The sequence below is a fragment of the Schistocerca serialis genome, chromosome 7 (assembly GCF_023864345.2).
Source record: "Schistocerca serialis cubense isolate TAMUIC-IGC-003099 chromosome 7, iqSchSeri2.2, whole genome shotgun sequence".
Lineage (NCBI taxonomy): Eukaryota > Metazoa > Arthropoda > Insecta > Orthoptera > Acrididae > Schistocerca > Schistocerca serialis.
In genome coordinates, this window is record NC_064644.1 from 254,476,551 (window position 1) to 254,497,654 (window position 21,104).

Genomic DNA, 21,104 nt, shown 5'->3' on the forward strand with positions numbered 1-21,104 from the left:
CCTGACCATTCTTCATGTCAGTGTTTTCCATATAATCTTTGCCACACCGCTTCTGTCGAGAACCTCCTCATTCCTTACCTTACCAGTCCATCAAATTTTCAGTACTTGTCTGTTGCACCACATTTTAAAGGCTTCCATTCTCTTCTGCTCCGTCTTTCCATCTGTCCCTGTTTCAGTACCATAAAATATTGTGTAGCAAACGAACATTGTATGAATTTGTTTCCTCAAAGTAAGTCCATAAATCGGTAAGAGTACGAGGGGGTGGAGATCTCTTCTGAACAGCAAGTTGCAAGCCATCCCAGATATGGTCATTAGTGTTCGCGCCTGGGGAGTTTGGTGGACAGCGGAGGAGTCTATTGCTGGAGCCACTCTGTAGTAAATCTGCAAGTGTGGGGTGTTGTATTGTCTTGCTCGAATATCCCTAGTCCGTGGGAATACACGATGGACGTGAATTGATGAAGGTGATCAGACACGATGCTTACGTACGTGTCACCTGTCACAGTCGTATGTAGAGGTGTCAAGGGTCCATATCATTCCAACTGAACACGCCCCACACCATTTCAGAGCCCCCATCAACTTGAACTGTCCCCTGCTAGCATGCAGGTTGCATGGATTCATGAGGTTATCTCCATACCCGTACACGTCCATCCACTCCAGACATTTTGAAACGAGACCAGGCTACATGTTTCCTGTCAACAACAGCCCAATGTGTGTATTTACGGGCCCAGGCGAAGTGTAAACATTTGTATCGTGGAGTCGTCAAGGGTACACAATTGGACCTTCGGCTCCGAAAGCCCAAATCGATGGTGTTTCGTTGAATGGTTCGTACAATGACACCTGTTGATGGCCCAGTGTTGAAATCTGCAGCAATATGCGGAAGGGTTGCACTTCTGTCACGTTGAACGATTCTCTTCAGTCGTCGTTAGTTCCGTTACTGCACGATCTTTTTCCAGCCGCAACGATGTCAGAGATTCGATGTTTTACCGGATTCCTGATATTCGCACTACACACGTGAAATAATCGCACCCGGAAAATCCCCACTTCATTGCTACCTCAGATATGCTGTGTCTGACCGTTCGTGCGCCGACTATAACACCACGTTCAAATTCCCTTTAATATTGATAACCGGCCATTGTAGAAGCAGTAAACGACCTAACAACTGCGCCAGACACTTGTCTTACATACAGGTTACCGACGGCAGCGCCGTATTCTGCCTGTTAACATATCTCTGTTCTTGAATAAGCATGCCTATACCAGTTTCTTTGGCGCTTCAGTGTATAAGGAGTGGTGAAACAGCCGAGCCCACGAAACACGAAGTGAGAATTGGGGTCGGAAAAAATCCTGAGAGGGACCAGAGAAGCTTTTCACAGTCTGTGATTAAAAATCTGTCCCAAATACGACATGAATTGCTGCAGGCAGTGAATGAAGATCCCTCCCAACCAGATAGCGAAAGAACATTGCGACGGGAATAGCATGTAATGGACCTTTGGATTCATTCATCTCACGAAAGAACATTGCTCGCACAGACACATACAAAAGAAGACAGCAAAATTCATCGCTTGGAAAAATATGTGGCTGCTTTTCATAACACTCCCCCACTTTTACATCTTGATTGGCCTCTAAAATCACTAGACTTGAAGATTGCAGAAAAATCTGTGGGACATGTTGTAACAGTGGGTAAAATGCCGACATCAACATCCCGACAATTTTGTAGAAGTTCACAATCAGATCCTCAACGAATGGCTTTACGTGGACACGACATACCTGCTCATTCTTGACGACTCTTCCTAGCTGATAGTAGGTGGTTATCAAGTCCTGGGACTATATTAAATAATGTTTGTAAATATTTCTCTAGGAATGACAAATTTTTTGATGGGTGACGTCACACACATATATTGCACAAAAGAATGGCAATATATCTGTAAAGACGGCAGTTGGTCGTCAACTTCCATCGCCGTCACCTGCATCGTATATTGTATATAGAAAAATTTATCACTGTGAAAGAAAGAAAACTGAACTGTATAAACAACCACAAAAAATGATTTCATAGAAAAGGTAGCATCCTGATTCTTCCTCTTTACTAGTGCAAGTGTAAATAGTACATATGTACCTAAAAGTTCTCTGTAGCTGCTAGTATTAGTTTAAGAATGTCATGGAGCAGCCATATATTAAAACTATTAATGTATTAAGATAGCCCTCTTTCTTGCAGCCATTTTCCACTAACAAACTACATTCTAACTTTTTCTTGCTATTAATAAAATGATGAAAACGTGTTTGAATTACACGGGGTGTGTAGGGTGATTACCAGTTTGATACAAATATTGGTTTGTGGCTTCATATTCATCGCAGTGGATGGTTATGAGTAAGTGTTTCTGACATAATGTCACGTTATTGAATTTTATTGACTTCAATCAGATCAGTTTTGGTCGTTTGACTTCATTGAATGTAATTCGTCTGATTTTAGCAGTGTTCCATAACCTCCACCGTGGGCAATGGATATTATGCTGAGCGAAATGAAATTTTTTTGCATCTTCTGCTCGTTTATTCCTGGGAAAAAATACTGGACAGATAAATTACGTAAGGCTGTCATCAGCCAGAAAATTTTTTAACAGTGCCGAATGTTTCTTGGTGCGATACTAATTCAAATGTTACTCCTTGTCTTCCTTCGACTTTTCACGGTTCTAGGCGCGCAGTCCGGAACCGTGCGACTGCTACGGTCGCAGGTTCGAATCCTGCCTCGGGCATGGATGTGTGTGATGTCCTTAGGTTAGTTAGGTTTAAGTAGCTCTAAGTTCTAGGGGACTAATGACCACAGCAGTTGAGTCCCATAGTGCTCAGAGCCATTTGAACCTTCGACTTTTGAAATGATTATCATTAGAATTGTTAATAAGAAGCCCTAAACCAAACTACTGTGCTACTAGTTATGTTTTTTCATAAACACATTATTACAAACACAGTTGAACGAATCGGTAAGTGAACTAATCGTAGGACTGACTATTATACGAAGAACATTTTCATTGATAGGCTGACACTGCCTTTCTTAGAGGACTAATTACTGTTCGCAGACATTTTGGACACACAGTACTTGAGAACAATAAGGAAATTAGTAACGACATTAAAACTGGATACAAAAGATTGCAGTAGGGCCTGCCTCGATAATCGTATTTAGAGCAGCGCTGAAGGGGCCTGTGGTGGGATCGTCTCTCCTTTAAGTATCCAGTGTTCCGCGTGGCATCGGTAACTGGTGGAGCGCTAGACAGCCTGAAGTTTTCCGCGATTTCAAGTGGCCCGACCGACGAACCTCCAGACACGGAGCGCCACATGGCCGGGGTGTGAGATGAGGACTAGTTGCGCCAAGTGCCGGGGACAGCAGCCGCACCTGTCGAATCCCAAGCACTCTCCTAAATCTCTCTCTCAATACCCGATGAAGCATCTCCGTTCGCTTTTAACAGGGGAACCACGCACATATTTAAATATCTCCCTCTTCAATCTGCCAATACACTACCAATCTCCACATCCTTCAGCATCCTTTCCAATAGCGGGTTACGGAGTAACTGCACCAGCACATACTACCAACAGTACAAAAATATCCTCTATTATCTCCTCTGCTACAAAACAGTTTTCATTTGATACATACACTTCACCAACCAGTTCTTTAACGCTGTGAGAAGATTTCAGAAAATTCTTCAGCTGTTGTTTCACATAATTCTATTTCAAAAACCTTAATCATCGACAGCATAGAAATTTCATTCCGAAAAGGCCTATGCACGGTTCTTCATCATTTGGGCAAATTAAAATATCGTTTAGCTTTGACAACACGTTCTACCACAACAGGCCACACGAAACACGACCCACAGTCCCACTAGATAGATATCCTATCAAAAAAGAAGATATAAGGAAGAAAGGTAATTTGCTTCGTGTTGAAAAATATTTTGGGCTTGCAGCCGGTCGTCGTACACTTCATTACACGATATTTTTGGCTGGACAACAGCTAGCCATCTTCTGGTGAGCCGAACGAGGACTGACAAAGACTTTTTTTTTCTTTATTGGATTTCGATTCCCCACCAGAGGAGAGGCGGGCAGCACAATACCCTGCTCTGCAGCCTACAGAAAAGTTAAAAAAGAGGATCAGGAGATATGAAAAACAAACAAAATCAGGAGATAAATCAATGACTGTTAAAAACTGAAACACGGAGAAAAAGATACGAAGAAAATATAAAAACGAAATGGTCGCTGATGTTGATTAAAACACATAGTAAATAGGCAGGCACAATTAAAAAACACAACGACCATCTGGTTTCTGTTCGCACTAGCTAAAAACACAACTAGCAATAGTATGGCGGCTGTTCGGAACACTGACAGGGGACGCACAACAATGAACACTCACTTAAAACAGCACTGTATAGGCGACACGGCAGCAGATGGGGGCAAGGTGGAGGATCCGGACCGATGAGGGGGGAAAAAGGGAGGAGGAGAGGAAAGGTTAAAAAGGGGGAGCCAAAGGAGTGAAGGTGACATAGAAAAATGGGGCGCTGGGCAGATGCGAGAAGGGGTGGGAAAGGTAGTGGAGGGAAGAGCAAAAAGGACTCAGGGGGGCGAAGGGAGGCATAGAGAGGGTAGGTGGTGAGAAAACAGGATGGAAGTGGAGGGACATGGAGCCCGGGAAAAGGAGAGAGGAAGGAAGGGGGAGGTGAGGATCAGAGTTGATAGGAGGGCAAATGGAGGGAGAAAGGGCATCATCCAGGAGGGGGAGTCGACAGAAGCCACCTTGGGAAAGGAGATGAAGGTGAAGAGGAGGAGGGTAGGGGGAAACCAACGGCGAAGGCACAGCAGAGGGCGGGGCTTGGAAATGAGAGGAGAAACCAGGGGATGAACGGGATCATGGTTGTGGGAGGTGTAGATGATGTGAATATGTTCAAGGAAAAGGAGCAGATGGGGAAAAGGAATCAGGTCGTAGAGGATGATACATTTGGGGGCGGGAGGTGTGTACCGGAGGTGAGGCGGAGTGCATGGCACTCGCGGATCTGGAGGGACGAATAAGATTTGGGTGGGGGGGGGGCGGATATCCAAGTGGGGCTGGCATAACAGAGGATGGGACAGATTAAGGATTTGTAGGTGTGGAGGATTTTAGAGGGGTGCAACCCCCATGTCTGGTCAGAGGGGATATGACGAGTAGGAGGCGCTTGTGGGCTTTGGATTGGATAGAGCCGAGATGAGGGATCCAGGTGAGATGACAGTCAATGGTGAGGCCAAAGTAGGTGAGGGTGGGGGGAGAGGTGGACAGGACGGGAGCAAATGGTAAGGGAGATATCAAGGATCCGGAAGGAACAAGTGGTATGACCTATGATAATTGCCTGGGTCTTGGAAGGACTGGTTACACCATGCAGCAAAATGATGAAGGTGATTCTGCAGAAGGCGTTGGGACCGTAGAAGGGTGGGAGCAAGGGCAAGGAAGGCGGTGTCATCGGCATACTGCAGGAGGTGTACTGGAAGGGGGCGGGGGGTTGCAGTATGTCTCCATGTACAGGAGGTAGAGGAGAGGGGAGAGGACAGAGCCCTGGGGCACATCCGCAGAGGGTTAGAAGGTGAGGGAATCGGCGTTATGGATGTTAACATAGGAGGGGCGGTGGGAGGGGACGCAATTAGATGGACGTAGTTGACAGGAAGGGCGTAGGTCTGGAACGAAGACGTTCTCCGCTCCGTCTTATATAGTGCGCTGATGGTACTGCCGTGCATGCGTTTAAGTCGCAGAGACAGAAGGACCACACTGCCGCCGACCGGAGTGGCCGAGCGTTTCTAGGCGCTTCAGTCTGGAGCTGCGCGACCGCTACGGTTGCAATTTCGAATGTTGCCTCGGGCATGGATGTATGTGATGTTTTTAGGTTACTTAGGTTTAAGTAGTTCTAAGTTCTAGGCGGCTGATGACCTCAGATGTTAGGTCCCATAGTACTCAGAGACATTTGAACCATTTGAACCACACTGCCAAGTGGCAGCGCCGTTGCTGGTAGAACTGCAAGACTCACCTGCCGTCAGTATTTTCGCTGGCCGTAGCTATCGAAGTCTTCTAGCGTCTTCGTCTCGGGCAAATCTCAAGGTTTGACGGGAATCCAAGCATTATTCAGTTGGTAATCACTGTCACGGTCCATTAGATTCTCCTCAATGCGTCTTGCAACGGAATCTTTGATGATGAAGTGCCAAAAGATTGTTGCTGTGGTCAAAATCGAAGTTTTGTCATACTCCATTGAATGTCCGTTGGATTGGTTGGTTGGTTGGTTTTGGGGAAGGAGACCAGACAGCGTGGTCTTCGGTCTCATCGGATTAGGGAAGGATGGGGAAGGAAGTCGGCCGTGCCCTTTCAGAGGAACCATCCAATGTCCGTTGGAAATATAATATTCCGCAACTGCAGACTTACTGGGTTGAAGTAGGTGAGTGCACTGTTGATGTTCCGTACAACGCTCTTCCGCTGCACGCGTTGTCTGTCCTATATAGGCCATACAATGTTGACAAGGTATTTTATAAATTCCCGCCTTCCGCAGTAACAAATCATTCTTCACCGACCCCACCAGATCCGAAATCTTAGAAGGTAGACAAAAAACCACTTCCACATGAAAATTATTAAGAATCCTCGCTATTTTGAAGGACATATTTCCAACGGAGGAGAGAAAAGCCAGGGACTTGGTTGCGGCGTTCTCCTCTTTATCCACTTCCCGGTTCCTGGCTTTAGTTGAGAAAGCCCTGTTAATTTGCCGGGTCGGGTATCCACCGTCTCTGAACACCGTCCTTAAATGTGCTAGTTCCTTAAGCATATTCTCTGCATCCGACACCGTAGGTGCCCTGTTCACAAGGCCTTTAAGCACATTCATGGTTTGGGATGGGTGATGGCAAATTGAAGAATGCAAGTACAAATCAGTGTGAGTGGGCATTTGATAAACAGAATGTCCCACTGACCCTTCACTCTTCCGTTTAACCAAAACTTACAGGAATGGAATCCAACCGTAATTCTCTAGTTCGATAGTAAATCGCATATTCTCACGAATGGAGTTAATATGATAAAAAAACTAAATTAACTTTTCTTCTCCGTGGGGCCACACTATGAAAGTATCATCGACGTATCTCTAGAAAACAGTTTATCCACCAGAGGAGACCAGAGGTGACACGTTCAGACTGTTCAAAATATTCCTGGTTGAAGATAAAACCGGTTGAAGAAAGCGCATGTCGAAACAAAGCAGTGATGTCTGATCCAAAAAACTGTTGGCCAATTAGCGTCAAGGAGTCCGCAAGAGCTACTTTTGTGAAAATAGAAACTACATCAAAACTCACTAGAAAATGGTTCAAATGGCTCTGAGCACTATGGGACTCAACTGATGTGGTCATCAGTCCCCTAGAACTTAGAACTACTTAAACCTAACTAACCTAAGGACAACACACACACCCACGCCCGAGGCAGGATTCGAACCTGCGACCGTAGCAGCAGCGCAGCTCCGGACTGGAGCGCCTGGAACCGCACGGCCACCGCGGCCAGCACTCACTAGAAGATCCGAACTACTTAAGTGAAGGGCCCCCAATATGTTAATAAAATAATGTAACTACATAAGATAGAGCGGAGAACGTCTTCGTCAGTCCTCGTTCGGCTCACCTGAAGATGGCTGGCAGTTGTATAGTGGAAATATCGTGCAATGAAGTTTACGACGACCGGCTACTGTTGATTCGCCGGCAGAATTTTAAATTTTACAATTTGTTTCTTGTCTACTCCTCACACCTTTATAAGATAAAATCACGTGACATACTTTGTAAGAACATTAAATACGAGGGGTGTTCAATAAGTAATGCAGCATCTTTTTCTATTTCCTCAGGGACCTTGTGACCTATTTCCGCCTCAGCCTCTGTAGTTTCATGACAGGTGACGGCGCTATAAGAGGCCTTTAGGATTGTTTGCGCAACAGGCATGTTCCGAGCATGGAGGTATCACTGAGTTTCTTTTGGCAGGAAACTACAGCAAAAAAAGAAAATAAGAGTGTTTCTCCGCTTATTGAAAGCCCCTCGTACAAAGACTGAGGAACCTGACAATGTACTGCTCTGAAACCTAGTGTCACGAAGTAATTACAGAGCTCACACAAGATGGAAATATATTTAATATCTCCTCATATGTTTATTGCTTTCTATGACATTGCTCCCATACCTATGTTCTTTGGCTGATACCAGTCTAACTCCACGTGGTGAACAATAGGGTGCTGCTCAGCGACAATTTAAGTCAAAAAAGAAGTTTGAACACTACGAAAAGTACAGAAGGAGGAAAATAAACCCATTCGCAATGTCAAAATCAGGCACGATCTTACTACGTGTGCAGCCATGCGAGCGTCGTGATTCTGTTGAAGAATGTCTGCTATTCGCGTGTCGAGAAGATGAAATCAGAAACTCTTTATCATGTGTCAGTCAGTGAAATGTTTTCATCTACATCAGCGCCATGCTGGAGAGGAATTTCTGACGATGTATCAAACCAAGACCTTTGCTACCTGAAACACATTACAATAAGAACAATAAGAAAAACAGTTCGCTGTCAAATATTTTATACAAGATGATATTCATTTCATCATCTTTTTCATTACGCTACAGCCCACACTAGGCCTATGGTCATTTTGCAATGTCTCTTATAACACTACCAACAAAATAAAGAGGTAAAGCACTCAGTTGACATTCTTGCACATTGCATATAATAACTTAAATTTGCGTCTGATATCTACTTATATAATCTCGAGCTTTACATGCCGCAGACAGAACTCAGTCTGTAATGTGCTGCACTATAACCGCCTAAGCACACTCTTTCAGCGGGTCCAGTTGCCGCATTTTTATAACGACAGTGTTTGCATCTTTGGAAGCGGAAGGGCACATTGTATTGCTAAATACATTAGGCTAGTACTTATAAGTCATTTGTTAACAACATTTTAGTTATATGACTTGTTACAAAATGTTGTTTCTCTGTGCATTATGCGATCTGTAAGAGTTTAGATGAAGAAACAAATCACCTACGTTAGTTTTAGTAAAATAACAGTAATTATAATAACTATGTTAATTGTAACGCTGTTAACTGAGTGGGTTACCTTCGTACTTCGTTGTTATTTTAATTAAAGGCACTTGAAAATGGTCACAACCTGAAACTGTCCTGTAATGTAAAGCAGTACATTGCGAAATATAGATCATCTTGTATAATGAATTTGACATCCAGCTGTTGATATTTAAAATGATTTTAGCATTCAGAAATCTCGTCGATTCTGACGATCAATACATGACACAAAAAAGACAAACAGTGATAACAATATCTTCAGGAACAACGACGGGCTACGATTGTGTCACCGTTATCATGATCAAGAATGCTGCCAAGAAACATACTGTTGTGGCTGGCAGGAGAGCCAACACCGTGTTACTAGAGGAGGCCGAAATGCACGCGTTTTAGCTCACGCAGGCTGGTCTGAGGTCTGGAACAGGACAAGGAAATTAGAATTTAGAAAAACGGACGTAGCTGGTGGAATTCTTAACTTTAATCCATTCATGATGAACGTCGCTCTTGACGGTACATGATTCACAATATCAATAGTAACTGAATATGGCGCCTTGCTAGGTCGTAGCAAATGACGTAGCTGAAGGCTATGCTAAACTATCGTCTCGGCAAATGAGAGCGTATTTTGTCAGTGAACCAGCGCTAGCAGAGTCGGTTGTACAACTGGAGCGAGTGCTAGGAAGTCTCTCTACACCTGCCGAGTGGCGGCGCTCGGTCTGCAATCACTGATAGTGGCGACACTCGGGTCCGACGTATACTACCGGACCGCGGCCGATTTAAAGGCTACCACCTAGCAAGTGTGGTGTCTGGCGGTGACACCACATTCCTCCACCGCAAATCGGCGTACGGTTGAGGTATAAGGCTTCCGCCCGGCTTGGGGAGGACCCCATGTTGACGAATGCGACGAGATGGGGAGCCAAACAACAGGTGAGGCTGTGCCACCCGCGCCCTGCCAATCGGACCGCGGGGAGCTAGGAAACGCCTAAAAACCTGCTCCAGGATGCACGCCAACATGCGGTGTATGCGCCAGTAGAGAGACAGGAGGGGTCGAAGGGTCGACCTCCATCGAGCCGGGGCACACGACGGGTGAAGACGAGACATGGTCCGGAGCGGGCAAGAGTTCCACGTCGAAGGACAACTGGTCCCGGGAAGCGATCGGCGGCGCGTGAGCCAGGGAGGCGCCCGGCGGCTGCAACGAAGCGTCCACTGCGGGCGTCGCCGGCGGGAGAACAGGCGGCGGCGGCGACGCGTCACCATGGGGCAAATTGGAAGGCAGCGTCGATAACACCTGGGGTTGAGGCGAGCCAGTAGATGGGTCCCCAGGGCGCTGACCGGACGGCACCGTCGCTGAAAGCAGACGGGGAGCGGCAGATCCCGGGCCACGACAGAGGCGCAGCTGATTGAGATGCCGACGCACCTCACCAGAGGCCCCCAAAACCAGATACATAGCGCGGCCGAGGCAGCGAAGAATGCGCCCTGCGAGCCATCGCCGTGAACCTCGATAGTGGCGATAGTAGACAACGTTGCCTGGAGCAAAAGCAGGTGTCTGCCGCTGCACAGGATCCTGATGCGGCGGATGTAGCAAAGACATCAAGGTTTTATGATGACGGCTGTGGAGCAACTAAGCGGCGAGCGACCATCTCTGGGCTGAGAGCGATACGAGGACAAAAAGAGCAATAACGCGTCCTCCCGAGGAAGCGACTCTTTCAACTTCAACATCTGTGACTTGAAAGTCCTGACCAATCGTTCAGCGTCACCGTTTGACTGCGGCGAAAACGGCGCGGACGTCAGATGTTGAATATCACTGGCCTTGCAGAATGCCTGAAATTCGGCTGACATGAATTGTGGGCCATTGTCGGAAACAATAGTCTGTGGAAGACCTTCAATGCAAAAGATAGCAGATAACGCTTGGATGGTGGCAGATGACGTCGTGGAAGACATCTGGACAACAAAAGGAAAGTTATTGAATGAATCTACCACAACCAACCATCGAGCATTCCAGAATGGACCAGCAAAATCGATGTGTAAGCGTTGCCAAGCGGAAGTGGCTTTTGGCCATCCAAAGAATTTCCGCGGTGGTGCTGATTGTTGTTCGGCACACACCATGCAAGAAGAGCACATATTCGTAATCGGGGCATCGATTCCGAACCAAGTACAGTGCTGACGAGCAAGTTCTATCGTTCTCACTATACCCCAATGTCCTTGGTGGAGAAGCTGTAAGACAGGACTGTAACGAACGTGGTACCACGACCCTAAGCTGATCATTATCAGAACGCAACAGCAAAACACCACGTCGTAAAAAAAGTCCCTCCTGGTGAGCAAAAAATCGGCGAACTAACGGATCCCCGAACCGTGACTTTGACAAGGGCCATTGCGCAGCAACAAAACGCAGAACGGTAGCAAGGACAGGGTCGGTTGCTGTGACTGTAGCTACACGACGAAAATCAATCGGAAACGATTCGACCACGTCATCGGTTTCCGAATCAATGAACATGCAAGCAAGTTCGGAGGATTCGAATGCTCTATCCTCAGCAACAGGCAAACGGGACAACGCATCGGCGTTTCCGTGCTTAGCAGTGGACCGATACAAGATATCGTAGCGGTATTGCGAGAGGAAATTAGACCAGCGAATGACTTTCTGCGCTGTACGTGGAGGTACAGGCTTGTTCGGATGAAAAAGCGATGTCAAAGGTTTGTGGTCTGTGATGATGGCAAAGTGACGACCATACAAGAAATCATGAAACTTTGTAACACCAAATACGAGAGCCTATGCTTCTTTCTCGATCTGTGAATAATTTCTTTGCGCAGACGAGAGCGATTTGGACGCAAAGGCAATAGGGCGATCGTGCGATCCATCTTTGTGCGCAAGCACAGCACGTATCCCGAAATCCGATACATCCACCATCAACAAAAGGGGCTTCTGGGGATCGAATGGCGTAAGGCAGGTATTGGAAAGCAACGCCGATTTCAACTGGCGAAAGGCGCGTTGGCATTCCGTCGTCCAGACGAACGGAACACCGTTACGGCGTAAGCGATGAAGCGGAGCTGAAATGGAAGAGACATGTGGAACGTATCTGTTATAGTAATTTATTGTTCCCAGCACACTCTGTAGCTGCTTCAAATTCTGTTGCGAAGGCAAGTCTTGTATGGCATGAAGGTGCGTTGGACTGGGATGTATGCCTTGGGCATTGAGTACATGTCCCAGTTATGGCAAATCACGAGCAAAAAACACACATTTGTCCTTCCGCAAGCGAAGACCATTATGTCGCAAGACCTGAAATAATGTTTTGAGATTGGCCAAATGTTCTTCTTCCGTCTTTCCGGAGATCACAATATCGTCCAGATAATTTGCTGCAGTACGGACCGACGCACAAACAGTTTGTAGATATTGCTGAAACAATGCAGGGGCGGATGCACACCCGAATGGCAGTCGTTTGAATTGATTCAACCCAAGATGCGTGTTAACCACCAAAACGCGCTGGGATTCTTCGTCCACCGATATTTGCAAGTACGCATCTGCGAGGTCCAACTTCGAAAAATATTTACCCAGGCACAGTTTGTCAAAAAGATCTTCCAGGCGGGGTAAAGGAAAAGTTGCAATCACTAGTTGTGGATTCACTGTTGCCTTGAAGTCCGCACAAAGTCTCAATTATCCGGAAGGTTTTGGCAAAATTACCAAGGGTGATACCCAGAGAGAAGCCTGCACACGTTCAATTACACATTGTGATTCCAAATCATGTAATGTTTTTGCGACCTCATCACGCAATGCGTGGGGAACATTGCGCGCTCTGAAAAATTTCAGTTGCGTGTTTACTTTCAGTTCCAAATGTGCTTTATAGTTCTTAGCGCAACCGAGGCCAGGTGCAAAAATGTCTGCAAATTCTTCACATAGACGAGAAACACTGTCTGAAGGCCCAGTCTGGTTCACTGATAGGACCCGATTTACTATAGATAAGTTAAACAACTGAAATAAATCAAAACCAAACCAGTTCACTGCAGAAGAAGAATGAAGGACGTAAAATTACACAAGCTTTGTTTGTCTTTGTATGTTGCAAGAAGGCTGCACTGTACTAACACAGGGATCTCTTGACCTGAATAGCTAGTTAAGTTAACATTTGCGGCACGCAACGGAGGTGTGCCCTGCAGTTTGTAAGTGTCTTGATGGATCAGTGAAACTGCAGCCCCGATATCGAGCTGGAATGGTATCACTTTGACGTTAATGTCCAAGTCCACAAAAAGTTAATTGTCCTGCTGACGACAAAAGCGACTGTCTCGTGCAACGTGAACTGACACTGGTACAGAATCACTTGCGACTTGACGGGAGCTCCGGTGATGCCGATGCACACTATTTGTGGGACGATCACAGCCACTGTTAGAGAGAGTGGCACTGGGCGGAGTGGAATGAGCTCAATGAATTTCCATGGGCGAAGTTTCGCGAGCCTGAGTATCCTTGGTTTGATTCCTATTCTGGCGTGAAGCAAAGGGCCTGGAATGGTTTTGAGCTTCCGATCTGAGCTTTTTCTGGCAAACATTCTGAACATGTTCTTTCTTATTACAATAAAAGCAAATAGCTTGGCGTGATGGGCAATTCTCACGCGAATGTCTAGTAGCGCACCGCGGGCAGGATTTCAGCACTGCATTTGCTTGCCAGCGCGGCACACGTGGCTGAGAGCCTGGCGTCAGTGGCGCGGAAGGGGGCAAGGGCTGTCTACTGCTCCGTGCAGCTCACTAAGTGGGCATGTTAACCTGACACATGGCTGGTGAAGTTTCAAATGATTCCTGAGCAAAGTTAAGTGTGTCCTGCCGATCCAATATGTCCATCAGTTGTTGAAGGGAAGGATTGACTAGTTTCAAAATCTGTTCCCTTATACGAACATCGAAACGGTTCTGTGCAATTGCATCAAGTACCATAGTATCTGAATAAGGGAGTCCATATTGACACTCAAAAGCACAATCCCTAGTAAGGCCTTGCAAGGTTGCAACCCACTCCCGATTAGTCTGACCTGCCGTACGTTTTGTACGAAAGAAGGTATATCTATTCGCATCTACATTGAGTGATTCTTTGAAATATGCATCTAATGCAGAAAAAATTTCTTCATAGGACAGAGTTGCTACGTCGCGTCGGGGAAATAATTTGACTATCACACGGTACGTTTGTTCGCCGACCTATGATAAGAGATAAGGCTGCCGCTCGTTACGTTGAATTCTGTAGGCGCCGAGATGGAATCCATATTGGCGTGACCACTCCGTCCAGCTTTCCAGTGCAGCATCAAAAGGTCGAAAAGTTGGTGCAACAGGGTGATGTGGGTGCTTTAGTGGTGGAACGGCGGCTGCCGCATCGTTTTGCATTGCACATTCACCCTGGACGAGCTGTCCAAGGGCATCCAGTAAAGCCTGCATCTGCTGATTCTGTAAGCGATAAAATTCGGACAGTACATCTGGAGATTGTGGCGAAGCCATTACACAAGTAAATCAGGGCAGTGTAGAGAAGAACGCGCTTTTGCCTCGTCGCCAATGTTGTGGTTGGCAGAAGAGCCAACACCGTGTTACTAGAGGAGGCCGAAATGCACACGTTTTAGCTCACGCAGGCTGGCGTGAGGTCTGGAACAGGACAAGGAAATTAGAATTTAGAAAAACGGACGTAGCTGGTGGAATTCTTAACTTTAATCCATTCATGATGAACGTCGCTCTTGACGGTACATGATTCACAATATCAATAGTAACTGAATATGGCGCCTTGCTAGGTCGTAGCAAATGACGTAGCTGAAGGCTATGCTAAACTATCGTCTCGGCAAATGAGAGCGTATTTTGTCAGTGAACCAGCGCTAGCAAAGTCGGTTGTACAACTGGGGCGAGTGCTAGGAAGTCTCTCTAGACCTGCCGTGTGGCTGCGCTCGGTCTACAATCACTGACAGTGGCGACACGCGGGTCCGACGTATACTACCGGACTACGGCCGATTTAAAGGCTACCACCTAGCAAGTGTGGTGTCTGGCGGTGACACCACGCATACTTCACTCTCTTTCTCATGAAAGAGATTCATCCCATCAATGGAAAAGTCTCATAGTCTTTCTTACTCAGATAAGGGACATTCAAATGAAAACATGACATATGAAAAATGTTAAGTAAATTGTTCATTATTCTAAAAGTAATGGCCGTAACTTTAATACATTTATCCCTCAGTGTGAGAAGACGGTCAATGCCTTCATGAAAAAAAAAATTGCGGCTACTTATGAAGCCATGAGGCATGCACCTCTTCATCCAAAGGATATCAAGGGTCATGAACGTATTTCTGCAGAGCTCCAAAAATATGGGAATCGCATGGGGAGTGATCGGGACTTTACAGATGATGTATAAGTGCTTCACAGCGAAACTTCTGCAGTGTAGCCTTAAACAAAATCGGCAATATGCGGGATAAAACAAAGTTAGTCTAAGAAAGAATAAGAAAATAGGAATACGGTTAGGCTTCTTTAATCTTCATAGGGAAAACATAATCGAAACCACGACAGACAGGAACATATACTTCGGTAGTACGAGTTTATATGGCAGGTAGCAGAGAAGATGATGAAGAAACGGGGAGGATGTATGATGAGATGAAAAACATAATACAGACAGTTAAAGGAGGGAAAAGATTAAGCGGTAAAATGCCGGTAAGTAGGCGCGTGACATTTCCATTGTGTGACACATCCACGGTAGCGTTTGGCAGAATTGTGGTGATCTTAGGAGCCTTACGTCTCTTAATTAGGATCTTCTGAGTTGTGGTCTTTTTTTCACACCTGCCGACACCTCGTCTTTTGAAGCGTCGCTAAGACCGGGTGTGACGTCGGAGAGAGCCATGCTTTTGCACAACTTCAAACTAAGTCTGCAGGCATCTTAGAGCTAAATTCAGAACTTATGCGTCGCAATGTGAGGCATTTATGTGGTTTCGAAAAGTTATAATTTTGTTTATACAAGAAAGCAAATGTGGGTTTGTATCAGTTCACAGAAATGGAGTAATCCTCTACTTTGTGATCATCAGATGCTAATTTGTTTCGTGCTTTGATGATTAACTGTGATAAAAATTCCTAATCAGTAGGTAGCAATGGACGACATTCTCTGTTCGATTCTTGCTCTGGTAAAATTTCAGATGTATTCCCGTAGAGTGTCATTTTGATAGTCAATGAGTCACCGCCGCTCTACTGTGCTGCAGCTCGATTTGTGGAAGAAACTACATAGACTGGTTAGCATCCAAACAAGCTTTACTCAATATTATTTAATTTTAGATTTTCTAGGGATTTTGAAACTGACACTGATATAAACACTGTACCAATTCGATGAACGCACTTGGCCAAAACGTCTCGGAGGCAGATAAGCAGCAAGTGGTAAAGAGCCAATGATGATTTAGGATATTATAACAAAGTATTATTAGCTGCGTCCTCTACCAGAATAAAACGTATGGAATTTCTTGAAAAGCGTACCTAAACATTTAGACATCAAAGGAGATTTACTCAGTTCCATAGTCAAAAACTATTTTTGATATAAATAAACAACATATGGCTTTTACTAACTGAATCAATTTAAAAAGTTTTACTTCTGAACAATCAACGAGACTTATCTCAGGATCACTATCATTGACATAACCAGTCAACTGGAGAAAACGAAATAGTAACAAAAGTTACTATAATAAATAGTGATGAACTATAACAGAGGGAAACAAACCCTAAAGGAGCATTTACGTCGTTAAAACACTAGTTGCAGCAAGTAATTAGAGCCGGGTATCAAAGCACCCGAGCTTCCAGTTTTCTGTACCCTTAGAGAAAAGAATTTTAAACTTTGGCTGCCATTGGATGAATATGTTGATGCTGCAGAGCAATTCCACCGTGTAGGTGACAAGGGTAGTAAACACGGGCGGCCCGCGGGGCACTAAATTTTGGCCTGAGGAACTGTTTCATATGAAAGGAAAACCCAAAAGCGCATTTCGTGAAGAGTCTTTTTTATCATATCCATTTACAACAGCAATATCTCATGTCATTGATTCAACTACCGTCAGATTTTCGCCTATATTCCTGCTTGAAAAAATCACTATGTTAGATTTATTTTGAAAACAACGCGTGCCATCTTGAGGATAATATAGCCGCCTTGGCGATATGAAATCAACAATTAGCAGTATTATGGATTGCACTACCAGATATTTTTGTTCCGCTGAGCGAGTAAGAAGAGGTCCAGACATAGCCAGTACATTCCATATTAAATTTTTCAGCAAACTCACAACATTATCGGTCATAAAGTTACAACCATTCAAGTTTATGAGTTTTGCACACTCGATCGCGATGGACGTCACCACATTAGGTAAGTAAAGCCAAGTTTCATCATTTTACAGTTAATCTATCATGCCAGTCTATAATTTTAGTAGGCTTGCATTTTTTCTATGTATTCGGTGAGGCACACAATCGACATTAGCAATGGTGTCTGCCTCAGTAACTTCATTAGTTTTATCAGTACGAAATAAATAGATACTTAATTGTAATAATGTGTTTTACTGATGACGTTTAAGAATTACGCATTACAGTGGTGGAAAAGGGATCCTCCAAATGCAACTTCGTCTACGTGTCTCACTTATTTGCAGCGATAAATAATGTTATCGACTTTAAATATAGAAAATTGTTAAGAAACAATCATAATAAAAGAAGTAGAAATGCAGGTCAAAATTTTGCAGTAAGACGGCTAGTTTAAGTGAAGCATTTGTAATTTTCTGTATTTTTGGTACATGACGTTCATAACTAAAACATGAATTTCCTAAAGCAGTTGAATACTACTCTCAAAAATTGTGGAGAGAACAGACTACGGAGTTTTCCAAGTGTGTGTAATACTCGAATGAAAGGCCGAAAGCCTTGTGGTGCGATGCTAACCATCCATTTGGAGGGCAAGGGTTTGTTTTCCAGATGGGTTGTATTTTTAAACAGAGCTGCGTAGCTGATATGTACTTTCAAACATAGTCACATACTCTATAAGAATTTCTGGGAAGGGTGAAATAATTAAAAACAGAAAAAAATGCAGTAGAGACTGGGAATTTCTGCATTGCTGGTTAGAGTCTAGTTCCAATCATTAATTCTTTTGCTACTCTCCGTTCAGACTGAATACCTACGTCATATAAATATATGCTAATTAGCACATATTTCATTGTAATTTTTATGAAAATTTTCCTTTTTCTTATTTGTAATTACATGTCCAAACAAAAACCCAGTTTTCATTACAGATATAAATCGCCAATCACCGACTCTTGTATATATAAAGTTGTTTTTAAAAAAAGAAAGACATTTAAAGTTAATTTTTTTCCATCTTCATGTACCATACGATTCGCAAAAATGCCAGCAGAACGTGAACCTTTGCTTAAAAATTTACTACAACTTGCAATCGAAGGCAGCTGGACATCCTACCACAGAGTCACATTGCCCATCGAAACAGTCTTCTTGCTTTACAGTGTTAAACAACTTAAGGTAGCTTTCAAGTAGATTTTGTAAGGAATTTTTGAGGGTTCCATCGAAGTACTTTAGGTAACTTAAATTTGATTCTCAGCTTCACGTACCATATATGTTACTGTAAAAGTAAGACGACTGGTAAATCCCAGAATAAACAGATGAAATCTAAGACTACCATCACGGTGTGGTAAAATTTCTTATTACAAGCATAGATGTCGAACTTTTAGCAAGATGCATTGGTAAATCTTAGGATGTACCCACACCAACTGGTAAAACCATATTCACTGAAAAAACTCATCGTAGCAATTTATTGAAATAGTTTGCATTTATTGAAAATATATGTACTCTGAAAGTGGCAGGGGTAAAATTACAATTTGTAAAGAAACCAGATGGCAGCTATAAGAGTCGAAGGACATGAAAGGGAAGTAGTGGTTGAGATAGAAGTGAGACAGGGTTGTAGCCTATCCCTGATGTTATTCAATGTGTATATTGAGCAAACAGTAAAGGTAACAAAAGAAAAATTCGGAGTTGGAATTAAAAACCATGGTGAAGAAGTAAAAGCTTTGAGGTTCGCCGATGACATGGTAATACTGTCAAAGACAGCAAAGGATCTGGAAGAGCAGCTGAACGGAATGGGCAGTGTCTTGAAAGGAAGATATAAGATGAACATCAACAAAATCAAAACGAAGATAATGGATTGTAGTCGAATTAAATCGGGTGATGCTGCGGGAATTAGATTAGGAAATGAGACGCTTAAGGTAGTAAACGAGTTTGGCTATTTAGGAGGCAAAATAACTGATGATGCCGCCCGGAGTGGCCGAGCTGTTCTTGACGCTTCAATCTGCAACCGCGCGACCGCTACGTTCACAGGTTCGAGCCCTGCCTCGGGCATGGATATGTGTGTTGTCCTTAGGTTAGTTAAGTTTAAGTAGTTCTAAGTTCTAGGGTGCTGATGACCTCACATGTTACGTCCCATAGTGCTCAGAACCATTTGGACTTTTTAACTGATGATGGTCGAAGTAGATAGGATATAAAATGTAGACTGGCAATGGCAAAGAAAGCGTTTTTGAAGAAGAGAAATATCTTAACATCGAGTATAGATTTAAGTGTCTGGAAGTCGTGTCTGAAAGTATTTGTATGGAGTGTAGCAATGTGTGCTAGTGAAAGGTGGGCGATAAATAGTTTAGACATGAAGAGAATAGAATCTTTCGAAATGTGGTGCTACAGAGGAATGCTGAAGATTAAATGGATAGATCAGATAACTAACAAGGTGGTATTGATTAGAACTGGAGACAAGAGAAATTTGTGGCACAACTTGACTAGAAGAAGGGATCGGTTGGTAGGGCATATTCTAAGGCATCAAGGGATCACCAGTTTAGTATTGGAGGGCAGCGTGGAGGGTAAAAATCGTAGAGGGAGACTAAGAGATGAATACACTAAACAGATTCAGAAGGATGTAGGTTGCAGTAGGTACTGGGAGATGAAGAACCTTGCACAGGATGGAGCAGCATGGAGAGCTGCATCAAACCAGTCTCTGGACTGAAGACCACAACAACAACAACATATGTATTTTACAATTTCTTGGATTCCAATGTGATTATAATAAGCAATATTCCATATTAGAGAAAAATATGCTAAAACATTACCTTGTGAACGTTAATTTAGGTTACAACAAGGTTGACTATTGTGGCATTTATAATTACATATTATGGAAGATGATTTACACAAGTATTTTTTAGTTGAACACTTTTTTAAAGCAATTGCACTTTTTGAACCCTTGTCCTCGAGAAACAGCTTTTTTGGCAACCACTTCCTGTAGACTAATTTTTATTTTGCTACTTCTTCGAAGTTGATAAAATTTTCCTCGCACAATGTAAATTGGTTCCTAGTGTACAATGACTTCTGTTTACCGGCTTTGGTATCAAGTTGATACAATTCGTGACTCTGAATATTTATCACTATTGCTATTATAGATTTTTCATCAGTTTTGGAGTTTACATTCGGTACTTTAATTCTTACACTCTGTCCAACTGAAGGTTTTGGAATCTTGTTACATGAGGCTGCTTTCAATTTCTTTGCCTGCAATAGAAGACCTTCTTTGGCAGCTTCTCCGATCAGTTTCCCTTTAGTAACACTGTTGGAAGTTGTCAGCGTCTTGTCGCAGCCATCAGCTGGTGCCCGTGTCTCTGGTGCTTCCTCAACTGCTGCAGTCGCAACTCTACCTCCATTCGTTCTGTTCCAGTACTTCATACACTGGCATCAAATCCTCGGCCGTCATTTTCAATTTCCTGTGAGTCAGTGGAAGTGGTGTTTAACATTGCTTTCAAGTGTTCTTGATTGTTTATATATTTTATTAATTCACGTGAAACAACTGAGGTGGTAATGCCCATTTTCAATGGAACTCCAAACATAGCTTCATAGGGTGGACTTATGATTACTTCATGATAAGCACTATTTTTCATTGCTTGTACAAATATCGGTCCTTCAGATTATTTTGAAGTTTCTTTTGTTTTGTCCAAGTTCACAACAAATGTTCGATATCTTGATTTACTCCTTCGACTGATCCCTGAGACTGACTGTACCTCAGCTTCCC